General features: G+C 40.0%; 1 protein-coding gene and 1 pseudogene across 1 annotated transcript in view; one reads left to right on the plus strand and one right to left on the minus strand.

The window, feature by feature from the left end:
- CAPZA1 (capping actin protein of muscle Z-line subunit alpha 1) overlaps window positions 1–12,967 on the minus strand; it is a 50,173-nt gene that overhangs the window by 34,361 nt on the left and 2,845 nt on the right. The gene's annotated exons all lie outside the window — the stretch shown is intronic.
- Window positions 876–928, plus strand: LOC129023536 (U7 small nuclear RNA; annotated as a pseudogene).

Consider the following 12,967-nt stretch of genomic DNA (forward strand, 5'->3'; position numbering starts at 1 on the left):
GAGTTCAAGACCAGCTGGCCAACATGGGGAAACCCTGTCTCTGCTAAAAATGCAAAAATTAGCTGGGCGTTGTAATCCCAGCTACTCCGTCTCAAAAAAAAAAAAAAAAAGTCCTTGACAAACACATACAAAAGAACTTTAAGTTAAATATTTAACAACTGCAACTCTTTGTGGGCACTGGTGGATAATTCTAGACAGAAAAGGGAGAATTCTTTCGCTAGATAATATCCACATTCCACTTATCAGCAAAGGCCTGGTCAGTTTATACCACCCCAGTTTTGTATACTTTAGGAGCCAAATCTCTGAGAGTATGTCTTCCCGGTCAATAAAAATCTTTACCTCCTTCATTAGTCTACTGAATGTATTAAAGACTTCACCTCTTGGCCTTGACTCATACTCTCCTTGAAAGTTGTGCCTTTCTCCCTATCTTGGTCTGTCTAAATCCTTCCCATCTTTTTACGGTTGGGTTCTTCCAACCCAACCATAAAAAGTGTTCAAAGTGTATTTGAATGCTTATCATAGCACCTAAAATATAACTGCTATTGATAATTAGTTCTATAGATACTAGTCTGCCTCCAAAGATTCAAGTTTTTTTGGGAGGGAAACTGCCTTGCTTTCCTCTTCTATATATTACAGGGTCTAGCAAATTAAATTAGCAAGCAATGAGTAAATGTTTACAAAATCCCTTTTGAATAAAAAGATGTAAAGGAAATGTCCTCAGTTTTAAAGATTATTATGAGGTACTATGGCAAAATGGAAAAATATAGGCTCTGGATTGGACAGACCCAGTTTTGAATTTCAGTCACTTAAAAATCTCTTTGAACCACATCCTCTCCCTAAAGTGGGATAGTATGTACTCCTTAAAAATTGTTGTGAATTGTTACAGCTCTTTTAGAATTTGTGTAGCAGGTTTTCACCAGAAACCAATCCACCCAATATTAAATTTAAAAAAATTGTTGTGAAGATTAAATGAGATAATATATGGTCAAATCTTTAGCAGAATACTTAAGGCTCAGTAAATGTCAGCTACTGTTATCTTAACTGGTCACAGCAGGATAACTGTTACTTTATAAACTGAGCAAACCCTTCAAATTACTATCAAATTACTACTTCAAAGAAAATAATCCTCTTTTTCTAGAAATCCTTTGGGTCCTAGCCACTTTATATTCTCTATCATTACCTTCAATAATAATCCCCACCAATAACTACAAAGAGTAGCAACTTTTTACTGACCAAAAAAGCTTTATGAAAATGTCTGTTCCAATTCCCCTTTAAAGTAATAACACATATTTCAAAGTTTTTAAAGTTTTCCAAATAGGGTATACTTAAAGAAAGTATAACAGTAGTAAACTGTGCCTCTGTAAATATTTATTTTACTTATTTTTACTCTAACCCATTCCAAAAGTATTCAAGAATAAATAGTTGCATTTATTTTTCCTGAAAGAGATATATACAGGACATTATTCTTATCCTGGTAAGTTCTGCTTGCACAGAATTCAATGCTATTTCCTAAGGGAGTTTTTCCCATTTGAAGATATTTCGGATGTTGCATCAAACTAAAAAGCTTCTGTATGGCAAAGGAGAAAATTAACAGTATGAGGAGACAACTAAGTGACTGGGAGGAAATATCTGCAAACTATACATCAGATAAAGGGCTAATACTGAAAATATATAAGGAACTCAAAACAACTCAATAGCAAGAAAACTTGCCCAATTTTAAAATGGGCAAATGGTCTGAACAGACATTTCTCAAAGAGATACAAATGGGCAAGAGATATATGAAAAAGTGCTCAACATCTCTAATCAGGGAAATGCAAATTAAAACCACAATAAGATATCACTTCATGCCTGTCAGAATGGCTATTATCAAAAAGACAAATGATAACAAGTCTTGGGCCACGATAAGGAGAAAAAGGAACCCTTCTGTTGGTGGGAATGTAAATTAGTACAGCCATTTTTGGAAAATACTAATAGCATGGAAATTCTGCAATATACTAAAATTACCATATGATTCGGAAATTCACTTCTGGATAGATAGCCAAAGGAACTGAAATTGGTATGTCAGAGAGATATCTGCATCCCCATGTTCATTTCAGCAGTGTTCACAATAATCAAGATACAAAAGTAACCTAAGTATCAATCAACTCAACAGATGAATGGATAAAGAAAATGTGTTATATACACACAATGGAATACTATACAGCTTTTAAAAAGAAGGAAATTCTGTCTTTTGCAACAAGGATGGACCTGAAAGATATATGCTAAGTGAAATAAGCCAGACACAGAAAGATGAATACTGTACGATCTCACTATAAGATATGCGGAATCTAAAAAAGCCTATTTCAGAGAAACAGAGAATAGAATGGTGGTTACCAGAGGCTGAGGGGTCAGGGAAGGGATGGGGAAAGGAAAGATATCAAAGATAGCAATTAGAGGGTATAGTTACAGTGAGACAGGAAGAATAAGTTCTAGTGCCCTACTGCACTGCATGGTGACCACAGTTAGTAATAATGTATACAGTACTGGTTTCACTAAATAAAAGTTACTGTTATCTGTGTTTCTTAAAATTCCAAATAAGCTAAATATTATTTTCCCAGTTGAGACCTGGAGATACACAGAATGTACTTAGAAATAAAATTATAGATGTATATAGTTTATCATTATCAGCAAGAGATGAGACTTGAAAGCATAAAGACATGTCTTAAATCAGGACCAACATTATAAAAAATAGATGCTGGCATTTCCAAATAATTTGCTTCACATTCACTCTTTCAAAAGTCATTTTAATAGTCTTTAGAAATTGTTTTCTCTATTAGTAGCCAATTATGAGTTTTATTAGACACAAGTAGGTAGGTAAGTCAGGCAAGTTAGTTTTAAGTAGAGCAATTTCACTTTAAAACATTCTACAAACTCTATAGGGAATAACTGCTTTTCTGGTATGTCTTAAACACTTGACTATTTACTAAAGCAATTATGTACATCTCACACACACATGGAATGGCAAACCTTAGGCTTCTCTCTAAGGCCTCTTTTGAACTAGGATTTGACACCCCACCCCGCCTCCCTGCCCCACTCCCCCTGTCTTTGGCCTGCCTAGCCCAGTTTTAGCAAGAATCTGCCCACCCTTGATATCTGATCAAGTTCTTCATTTCCTACTTTTGATGTGTAAGTCTTTGAACTGCCTTCAGCATGAATCCCCCTACCCTCATGGTCTCCTCTTAATAATTTTCTCCCCAACTCTGCTTATTGGCTATACGTAAATACCCAGCTGTCTTTACTGTATTAGGAGTTGAGCCTGATTTTTCTCCCCTATTGTAATAGTCTTTTCTTTGGTTTGTTTTGAGATGTCACCCAGGATGGAGTGCAGTGGCGTGATGTCAGCGCACTGCAACCTCCACCTCCTGGGTTCAAGCAATTCTCCTGCCTCAGCCTCCCAAATAGCTGGGATCATTACAGGCGCCCACCACCACGCCCTGCTAATTTTTGTATTTTCAATAGAGATGGGGTTTCACCATGTTGGCCAGGCTGGTCTTGAACTCCTGATCGCAGGTGATCCACCCGCCTTGACTTCCCAAAGTGCTGTGATCACGGGCATGAGCCACCACACCTGGCCATAATAATTTTGAATAGTCTTCTTTACTGTTTTAACATGCATTAGAATAATTTTTACTTTAACTAGGAGTCATTGTATTTCATACCACTTAATAGTGTTTAAAAATGACATATTTAAGCATAACATTTACAGAAAAAACATTAAAATGAGTGAAAACATCCCATAAGCAACTTGTTTAGGAGGTTAAATGTGCTTAAAAAAATGCCCACAAGGTTAAAAAATTAGGAAAAAGCCTCTTTGAACCTATTCTGGTCCGGATGTTGCCCAAGAATAAATAAAATAAATTAGGGAAAAATGACCACACCAAGTACCTTGAGATTCACGTGTTAGCGAGCAACGATGTAGATGTCAAGTTCGAAAGGGTAAAGTTCGGCAGTGAGAACCCAGGCTAGATGGAAAAAGCAGCAGTGGGAAACAAGAACGGTTTTGCCTTTAAGATCTGGTATGTATCTGGCATGTTACAGCATTCTAACTTAAAGTATATCTTTTTACCAATTTTTTTTTCCTCAAAATCACTGGGAGTTAGATACAATTTCACATGCCAGCTTTACTGCTAAATTGCTTGGGTCTTAGTTTCTTCATTTGTGATTATAAAACCTACTCATCTCTAGGACTGTTTTAAGAACCCATGAGGTAACATGAGACAGACTCGCATACAGCAGATACTTAATTTTCTTCCCTAAGCAAATACCTAGACATCACTGAATTCTGAGTTATGTTGTCTTTTAAAAAGTTCAGCTCTTTGTGTTTAACAATTTGTTCATTCACTCAAAACAAACCACAAAACAATTCATTTGGTCTTAGGCACTGAGGTGAATACTAAAGATAAAGACAGAGTAGGATTGTCAAAGAAGTAAGCCAACAAATTATCTTTTGCCTTAAATCAGTGGTTCTGGACCTTGGCTACACATTATAATCACCTGGGAAGATTTAACTATATTGACATATGGGTTCCACCTGCAGAAATTCTGATGTAATAGTCTGGGGTAGGGCTTGGGCATCAGTTTAAAAGCTTCCTCAGGTGATTCTAACGTGCTGTCAGGGTTGACAGCCACTACCTTAAGCTAATATAAAGTGCAATTCATCCTGGTAGACACAACATAAGACGAATATAACATACAGTAAGCACCTTAGCTTTCCAATCTCTGTATACTTCACCACTGTTAACAAAACAATTTATACAAATAATAGCCCTCAGTAAAGATGTGCCAGCATTTAAAAATAACTTTAATTCAAGCTGGGCACAGTGAGCTCATGCCTGTAATCCCAGCACTTTGGGAGGCCAAGGCAGGAGGATCACTTGAGCCCAGGAGTTTCAGACCAGCATGGGCACACAATGATGTCTCATCTCAAAAAATAAAAAATCCGGCTGGGCACGGTGGCTCATGTCTATAATCCCAGCACTTTGGGAGGCCAAGGCGGGTGGATCACGAGGTCAGGAGTTCAAGATCAGCCTGGCCAAGATGGTGAAACCCCGTCTCTACTAAAAATACAAAAGATTAGGCATGTGTGGTGGCAGGCGCCTGTAATCCCAGCTACTCGGGAGGCTGAGACAGGAGAATCGCTTGAACCTGGGGGACAGAGGCTGCAGTGAGCCAAGATGGCGCCACTGCACTCCAGCGTGGGCGAAAGAGTGAGACTCTGTCTCTAAAAAAAATAAAAATAAATACAAATAAAAAATTAAAAAATAAAAAATAAAATAATTGCCATGGCCGAGTGCCAAGTGCAGTGGCTCATGCCTGTAATCCCAGGAGTTTGAGACCAGTCTGGGAAATATAGTGAGACTGTTTCTACAAAAAAAATTTAAAAATTCGTTGCGTGCCTGCAATCCCAGCTACTCAGTAGGAAGGCTGAGGTGGGAGGATCACTTGAGCCCAGGAGGCAGAGGTTGCAGTAAGCCAAGGTCCCACCACTGAACTCCAGTCTTGGTGACAGAGTGAGACCCTGTCCCAAAAATAAAATAAAAAAATTAAAAACAACTATAATTCAAAGCAGCAAAACTGCCAAAGCAGTAGTACAGATAACATAAGGCACAGAACTTAAGAGTAAGGAGTTGGATATTGAGCTGGGTTGGTGAAGGACAACTACAGAGAAAAGGAGACGCTGGGCTCTGCAAAGTACTCTAGATAGGGTGGAAGGGAGGAAAGGGAGGGCACTATGAGCGAGGGAAGAAGAACAAAAAAGGTAGCGGGAAAACACTCTCTTGTTTGGTAGAACAGAGGATTTGGAGATAATAAAAGAGAAGGATGAACTAAGATAAGTCAGATAGCAGTAATGATGGTAATATCAAATCTGGTTTCATTCTGTATGTCATTGGCAATGGTCACTTGCGAAAGCTTTCTGAGGACAAAGCTCCATTAATAAAAATCTATCAGTAATACAGAAGTACTGGAGTCCTCAATATGGCCTCATAAAACTTGGAAATCAGACTGCCCTATGAGAGTTAACAATGAAATCAAGACAGATGCTATCCAAGCAAGACTCATTCATTCAACAAATATCAGAAGATCCACTATGTTTTAGGCAATGGTGACTCACTAGCATACTGTCCTCATGGAGTTTACATTCTAGTGGGTAAAGACAACAGAGAAGATTAAGTAAAATATGACCTGGCAAGTGATAAATGCTAAGGAGAAAAAACAAGGCAAAGAAAAGGGACAAGAAATGTTAGGATTTGGAACTGGATAGAATAACCAGAGAAAGCTTCACTAAGGAGGTGACTTCTGGTTAAGTATCTAAAGTGAGGGATACAGAAGGAAGAGAACTCCAGAGAAAAGAACAAATGCAAAGATTATTCAGTGAGAATATGTGATTGGAACAAAGACCAGAAGAACATGTAGGAGATAAAGTCAGAGATAAATGGCAAAGAGGTAACATCCCAGAACATAGGGACTTAGAAGAAGATGGGAAGCCACTGGAGGGCTTTGAGCAGAAAAGTGACATGTTCTGACCTATATTTTAACCAGATCACTCTGGATGCTTCATCGAGGACAGACTGCTGGGGAGGAGCAACAGCAGAAGCAGGGAAACCATAAAAAATAGTATTTTAATAATCTAGAGGTCACAATGGCTTCTTCCAGAGTGGTTAGAGTAAGGGTGTGGTAAGAAATAGTCAAATTCTGGGTTTATTTTAAAGACAGAGCCTACAGGATTTACCAGTGGACAACATGTGGATTTTGAGAGAAATAGTAGTCAAAGATAACACTAATGTTTTTGACCTGAACAACTAAAGAATGGAAGTGTCATTAACCAAGGTGGGGCAGACTGTAGGAGAAGCCGCAGTGTGCAAATTTTTGACACATAACCAGTCCTGCAAAACTCCCCTGCTAGTAATGTCACAACAAATGAACCTATCCAGAGGAAAAATGTCCAATGCTGTTATACAAAGACCTGACTTGGTTTTGGTGTTGGGTACATATGCCTATTATGAAACAAAATGCCATCAATACTTTGGACTATCTAGTTAACTTCCTTTGTTCTAATTCTATGCTCCATTAAAACATTCTAACTTATCTCCCATGTTCCTGACCTATCTGAAAAAAAGAACTTAGTTCCTTCTATATGTATTAAATTGTTATTCCAGTTTTATACATTAGTTTCATAAGCCTAGCTAAAATGAGTTTATCCCTGAGAGACTTGGCTTTAGTATCCTCATCAATCAAGCTTCTGAGCTAAATAAGCAGAGGACTAAGATTTGAACCACAGCAAGTTTGCTAAGGTAATGGTTCTCAAGTATTCCAATAATTATTGGGAGGCTTATTACAAATAATTCCTCACAACTGGTTCCAAAAAATTCTGATTCAATATAGCTAGAGTGGAACTCAGAAATCTGTTTTTGAAGGAAACACAGATTCTACCATAGGCAAGGATGTTCTAAGATACTGTCATACTGTAAAGTTTCTCCTTGGCCTTGTTACGGGGACTTTAATGATCTTTAAACTTCTAGAGCCATGTTTTTCAACACGTGTTTAATAACAGCATAAATACTAGAATTCTTCACGGCATACTTAAGCTCAAAGAGCACTAAGCAACTTTTTTTTTTTTTTGAGACGGAGTTTCACTCTTGTTGCCCAGGCTGGAGTGCAATGGCGCAATCTTGGCTCACTGCAACCTCCGTCTCCTGGGTTCAAGCTATTCTCCTGCCTCAGCCTACTGAGTAGCTGGGATTACAGGCATCCGCCATCACGCCCAGCTAATTTTGTATTTTTAGTAGAGACAGGGTTTCTCCATGTTGGTCAGGCTGGTCTCGAACTCCCAGCCTCAGGTGATCTGCCCGCCTCAGCCTCCCAAAGTGCTGGGATTACAGGTGTGAACCACTATGCCTGGCCCTTCCTTTTTTTTTTTTTTTTTTTTGAGACAGAGTCTCGCACTGTCAGCCAGGCCAGGCTGGAGTGCAATGGCATGATCTCGGCTCACTGCAACCTCCTACTCTCAGGTTCAAGTGATTCTCCCAAGTAGCTGGGACTACAGGCGTGTGCCACTATGCTGGGCTAATTTTTGTATTTTCTGTAGAGATGGGGTTTCACTGTGTTGCTCAGGCTGGTCTTGAACTCCTGGGTTCAAGCAATCCGCCTGCCTCGGCCTCCCAAAGTGCTGGGATTACAAGTGTGAACCACCGCACCCAGCCATTCAGCAACAATTATAATGCAGTCAGGACCACAGAACACCAATGTTTCAGTGTCTATAAAGGCATCCAGGTTACTACATGATTAACTTGGTTGCTGTTTAGGACTATGTCATTATTTCATCAAAACTGCCTACTAACTTACTATCTACTTAAAGGAATCAAAATGGGTAAGAGCATAGGCTCTGACAGCAGACAACAGCATTGTATCCACTCTGCCATTTATTAGTTCTGGACACGTGGGTCATATATTTTAACCTCAAATGTGCCTGTGCCTCAGTTTACTCTACTGTAAAATGGGCATAAATATCTGTCCTATAAGGATGTTGTGAGATAAATACATGGTTAATACAGTTAGCACAAAATAAGCACTTAAATGTTATCCAGATGTAAAACAAAGAATCCACAAAGCAAAGTTCTCTTATCACCTTCCTTTGCTAGTCTGCCATTATGCTGTTTTCTTGTTTAAACAGTATGTTATATCATGACCTACACTCAACAGAGTTCGATCAATGTTCCATTTCACCGACACTGACTTAACAATCTGTATGCACAGTTGTACCAAAGATAAATTTTACATCCTGCTCAAAATTTCCTAATACATCATAGCTGTGAAGAATTTATGATAAATCAGGAAGGATGTATAAAGAAAGGAGAGGCCTGAGGCAGAGAGATAATTAAAAATGTTGTTAAAAATAATTCAAGCATAAAAAAAGGTCCTGAGTGAAAATAATGGTAGATGGAAAGTGGACAGGTTAGAGATATTATTAAGTGAAAAGTGTGTTTGTATATGCATAGAATTAGAAAAGATACAAGAGGAATTGGTAATATTGGCTACTTGTCAGGGAAACTGGGTGGGTGGAAGACAGGGGCAGGAGGCAACTTTTTACTCGTGCCCTTTCCCACCATTTTAATTTTTTTTTTTTTGGTAGAGACCGGGATCTCACTATGTTGCCCAGGCTAGTCTCAAACTTCTGAGCTCAAGTGATCATCCCGGCTTAGCCTCCCAAAGTATTGGGATTACAGGTGTGACCCAACACACACAGCAAATTTTAATTTTAAGCCTGTTATTATAGTTCCTATATACCTACAATTTTTAAATTAATGGAAATGGCTTTCAGGGCGAGGGTCACCATGGCAGCCACCTTGGTTAGGCTTGGGCTCTTGTCTGTCAAGCAGGTTCAGGTTCAATTCTACCCCTTTGAGAAGTAGAGATGATGAGGACCTTCCTCTAGATGATGAGTAATGAGAAGGTCCACTCCACCAATCTCAACTGCTCAGCTATTGTGGACATGAGGTGGACATGCAGCATAATGACTTCGAGCCCTGTGTGGACATGCTGTTCAGAGATGCTGTGTGGTCATCGCCTCATTATGTGCTGCACCCATCTCACCACTCTGGAAATGCTCTTTGCCTTTGCCTCCCACATTGAGGCCAGAGATGCGGCAAGGAGCCAAGGATGTGCTGGTACTGGACAATGACAGTGCCAAAAAGACCAACAAGCTGATTTTAGACTGGACTAGAACACTTATCTAAAAAGAGCTTTACTTAATCATTCAAATCACTATCTGGAGGGCCACAGAGTAAGGCCCTCTAAATGCTTGGCAAGACCAAGATATCATAATTAGGAAACTTACTTATGGGGGTGGGAAGCTGAAAGCCCTGTGACCACAATGTTTCTGGGTCAAGGCAAGATTAGGGGGGTGTCTGTATGAACCTGAATTTATTTTACTTTCTTATGTCGATCACTGCTTATCCCTTCCAGTATGACTTCTCCCACTGCTCACTCGAGGTACCTCTTCACTCTTATTTACCAAATCCAGTTGGAAAGAATACTGTCAGAGTGAGTGCTGTTTTCTCTGTCCTAATCTTTCTATCTCAGTAGCATCTGCCACTCTTAATTCATTCATGCCTTGGAAACTTTTTCCCTCTTGGGTCCTTTTTCTTTAAAACACACACCTGGGTGTGTGTTTTAATCTGATCGCTAAAGGAGAGTACTTCCAGCTGGTGAAGGAAATACTTTCATTAGGGGCTTTGCAAGGCTTCAAGTATATATATACACCATAATTTTGGTAACCATAAGGCTTTGCAGTTTATGGGATCTATTAGGAAGATGCTCCCAGACGGGTCAAATGTTCCCAGCAGTGGCATGGCAGAGCACCAATGATGGCAGATGCTCAGATACAAGGAATGCACAGAGGCACCCAAACTGTGGACATACTCTTGAACACAAGAAACACCTAGAGACTAACAGAAATAATTGTAGGTGAAGGGGTGTTTTATAGGAGATGAAGGGGTGTGAACTGGAGAGATATGAGAATTAATGAAGTTTTGTTCTCTTTCATACCAATAGGCTGTGCATACACTGTGTGCTTGGCACTATGCTAGGTACTAGATAAAGAGACATGGTTTCAGTTATCAAGGAACTCAGTCTTGTTATCAGGGCAAATGTAGGAAAGCAGACAATGAATAGAACCTCCCAGAATATTTTAGTGTTTCAATTTTTAAAATAGAGATTTTTCATTAGAGTTTGAAATAGTTAATTAAATTTTCTTGGGCTGGTTTGATCCAATTCCTCCCTACTTCTTTATTTTAGATGGAAATTGAGGCCCACCCATAGAGGTTAAGTGATGTTTCCAAAACCAGTGACAAGGTGGCTAGAAGCACGACAGGTAAAGGCCAAATCTAACACTCACAATCACTCTTTTCCATTACATCATAATAACTCTTTTTTTTTTTTTTTTTTTTTGATGGAGTTTTGCTCTGTCGCCCAGGCTGGAGTGCAATGGCGCGATCTCGGCTCACTGCAACCTCCGCCTCCCGGGTTCAAGCTATTCTCCTGCCTCAGCCTCCTGAATAGCTGGGATTACAGACATGCACCACCACGCCCAGCTAATTTTGTATTTTTAATAGAGACGGGGTTGCACCATGTTGGTCAGGCTGGTCTCTAACTCCTGACCTCAGATGATCTGACCGCCTTGGTCTCCCAAAGTACTGGGATTACAAGCGTGAACCATCATGCCCGGCCCATAATACCTCATTTATAATCCACTAAATGGATGTCTCTACTCTGGTTTTTCATTCATAGCTATATGGAAAAGAACAGTATAGTGAAAAAAGCATGGCTACATAATCAGAAAAACCTGGGATCTGAATTTTCTGACAAATTTACACTACTTTGTTTAGCATTAAGCCTGGTCGTAATAAAACAGCTAAGTGTTCTGGAAGAAATTATGATAAATCAGTACTACTAACAAAAGACTGGATATTTGAGTTTGCACCTGCTTATTAGGCTTTATGCTCCTGTCCTAGGATTTCTTTTTCTTTTCTTTTCTTTTTTTTTTTTGAGATGGAGTCTTGCTTTGTCGCCCAGGCTAGAGTGCAGTGGCACAATCTCGGCTTACTGCAAGCTCTGCGTCCTGGGTTCACACCATTCTCCTGCCTCAGCCTCCCGATTAGCTGGGACTACAGGCGTCCGCCACCACGCCAGGCTAATTTTTTTGTATTTTTAGTAGAGACGGGGTTTCACCGCGTTAGCCAGGATGGTCTCGATCTCCTAACCTCATGATCCGCCCACCTTGGCCTCCCAAAGTGCTGGGATTACAGGCGCGAGCCACGGCGCCCGGCCTTTCTTTTCTTTTTTTTTTTTTGAGACGGAGTTTCGCTCCTGTTGCCCAGGCTGGAGTGCAATGGCGTGATCTCGGCTCACCGCAACCTCCGCCTCCCAGGTTCCGGCGATTCTCCTGCCTCAGCCTACTGAGTAGCTGGGATTACAGGCATGTGCCACTGCGCCCAGCTAATTTTTGTATTTTTAGTAGAGATGGGGTTTCTCCATGTTGGTCAGGCTGGTCTCGAACTCCCGACCTCAGATGACGCACCTGCCTCGGCCTCCCAGAGTGTTGGGATCACAGGCATGAGCCACTGAGCCCGGCCTGTCCTAGGATGTCTTAACAGATTATATGAATACCTCTCAGCAAAACTAACTGAAAAGTGAAGATGGAAGAATGACAGTTTTAATACTAATTGATGACTTGTTAGAAAACAGCCACACCAAACAATCTTTAGGGCTTGCTTTATCCTACAATGGTAACTAGTAAATTAAGGAGGTAATACATAATCAAGGATCCAGTTTAAAAGCATAAATATTTGGCAGGTGCGGTGGCTCACGCCTGTAATCTCAGCACTTTGGGAGGCAAAGGCAGGCGGATCACAAGGTCAGGAGTTTGAGACTAGCCTGACCAACATATTGAAACCCTGTCTCTACTAAAAATACAAAAAATTAGCCGGGTGTGGTGGCAGGTGCCTGTAATCCCAGCTACTTGGGATGCTGAGGGAGGAGAATCACTTGAACCCAGGAGGTGGAGGTTGCAGTGAGCCGAGATCGTACCATTGCACTCCAGCCCGCTGGGAGACAGTGCAAGACTCCGTTTCAAAAAAAAAAAGTATAAATATTTTTCATGTGCTCTAACAAAGCCCTCATATTTCATCTATTTACAACATTTTCTACAGCTCTACTAAATAATGTTGATAAACTTGTTTCTCAAAAATGCCTTAACACCACTACCATTGTCTAAACTGAAAGCATGTAGTTTTTCTTAATACTGAAAACTTCATCTTATTACTGAAAGCATTGTCTAAACTGAAAGCATAACTTCTCAATTACCATACTTTTGAAATTGTACACAAATATTCCACTAGTTAGGCTGAAGGGAAAAAATATGCTAATCACA

The sequence above is a fragment of the Pongo pygmaeus genome, chromosome 1 (genome assembly GCF_028885625.2).
Source record: "Pongo pygmaeus isolate AG05252 chromosome 1, NHGRI_mPonPyg2-v2.0_pri, whole genome shotgun sequence".
In the NCBI taxonomy this organism is placed as follows: Eukaryota; Metazoa; Chordata; class Mammalia; order Primates; family Hominidae; genus Pongo; species Pongo pygmaeus.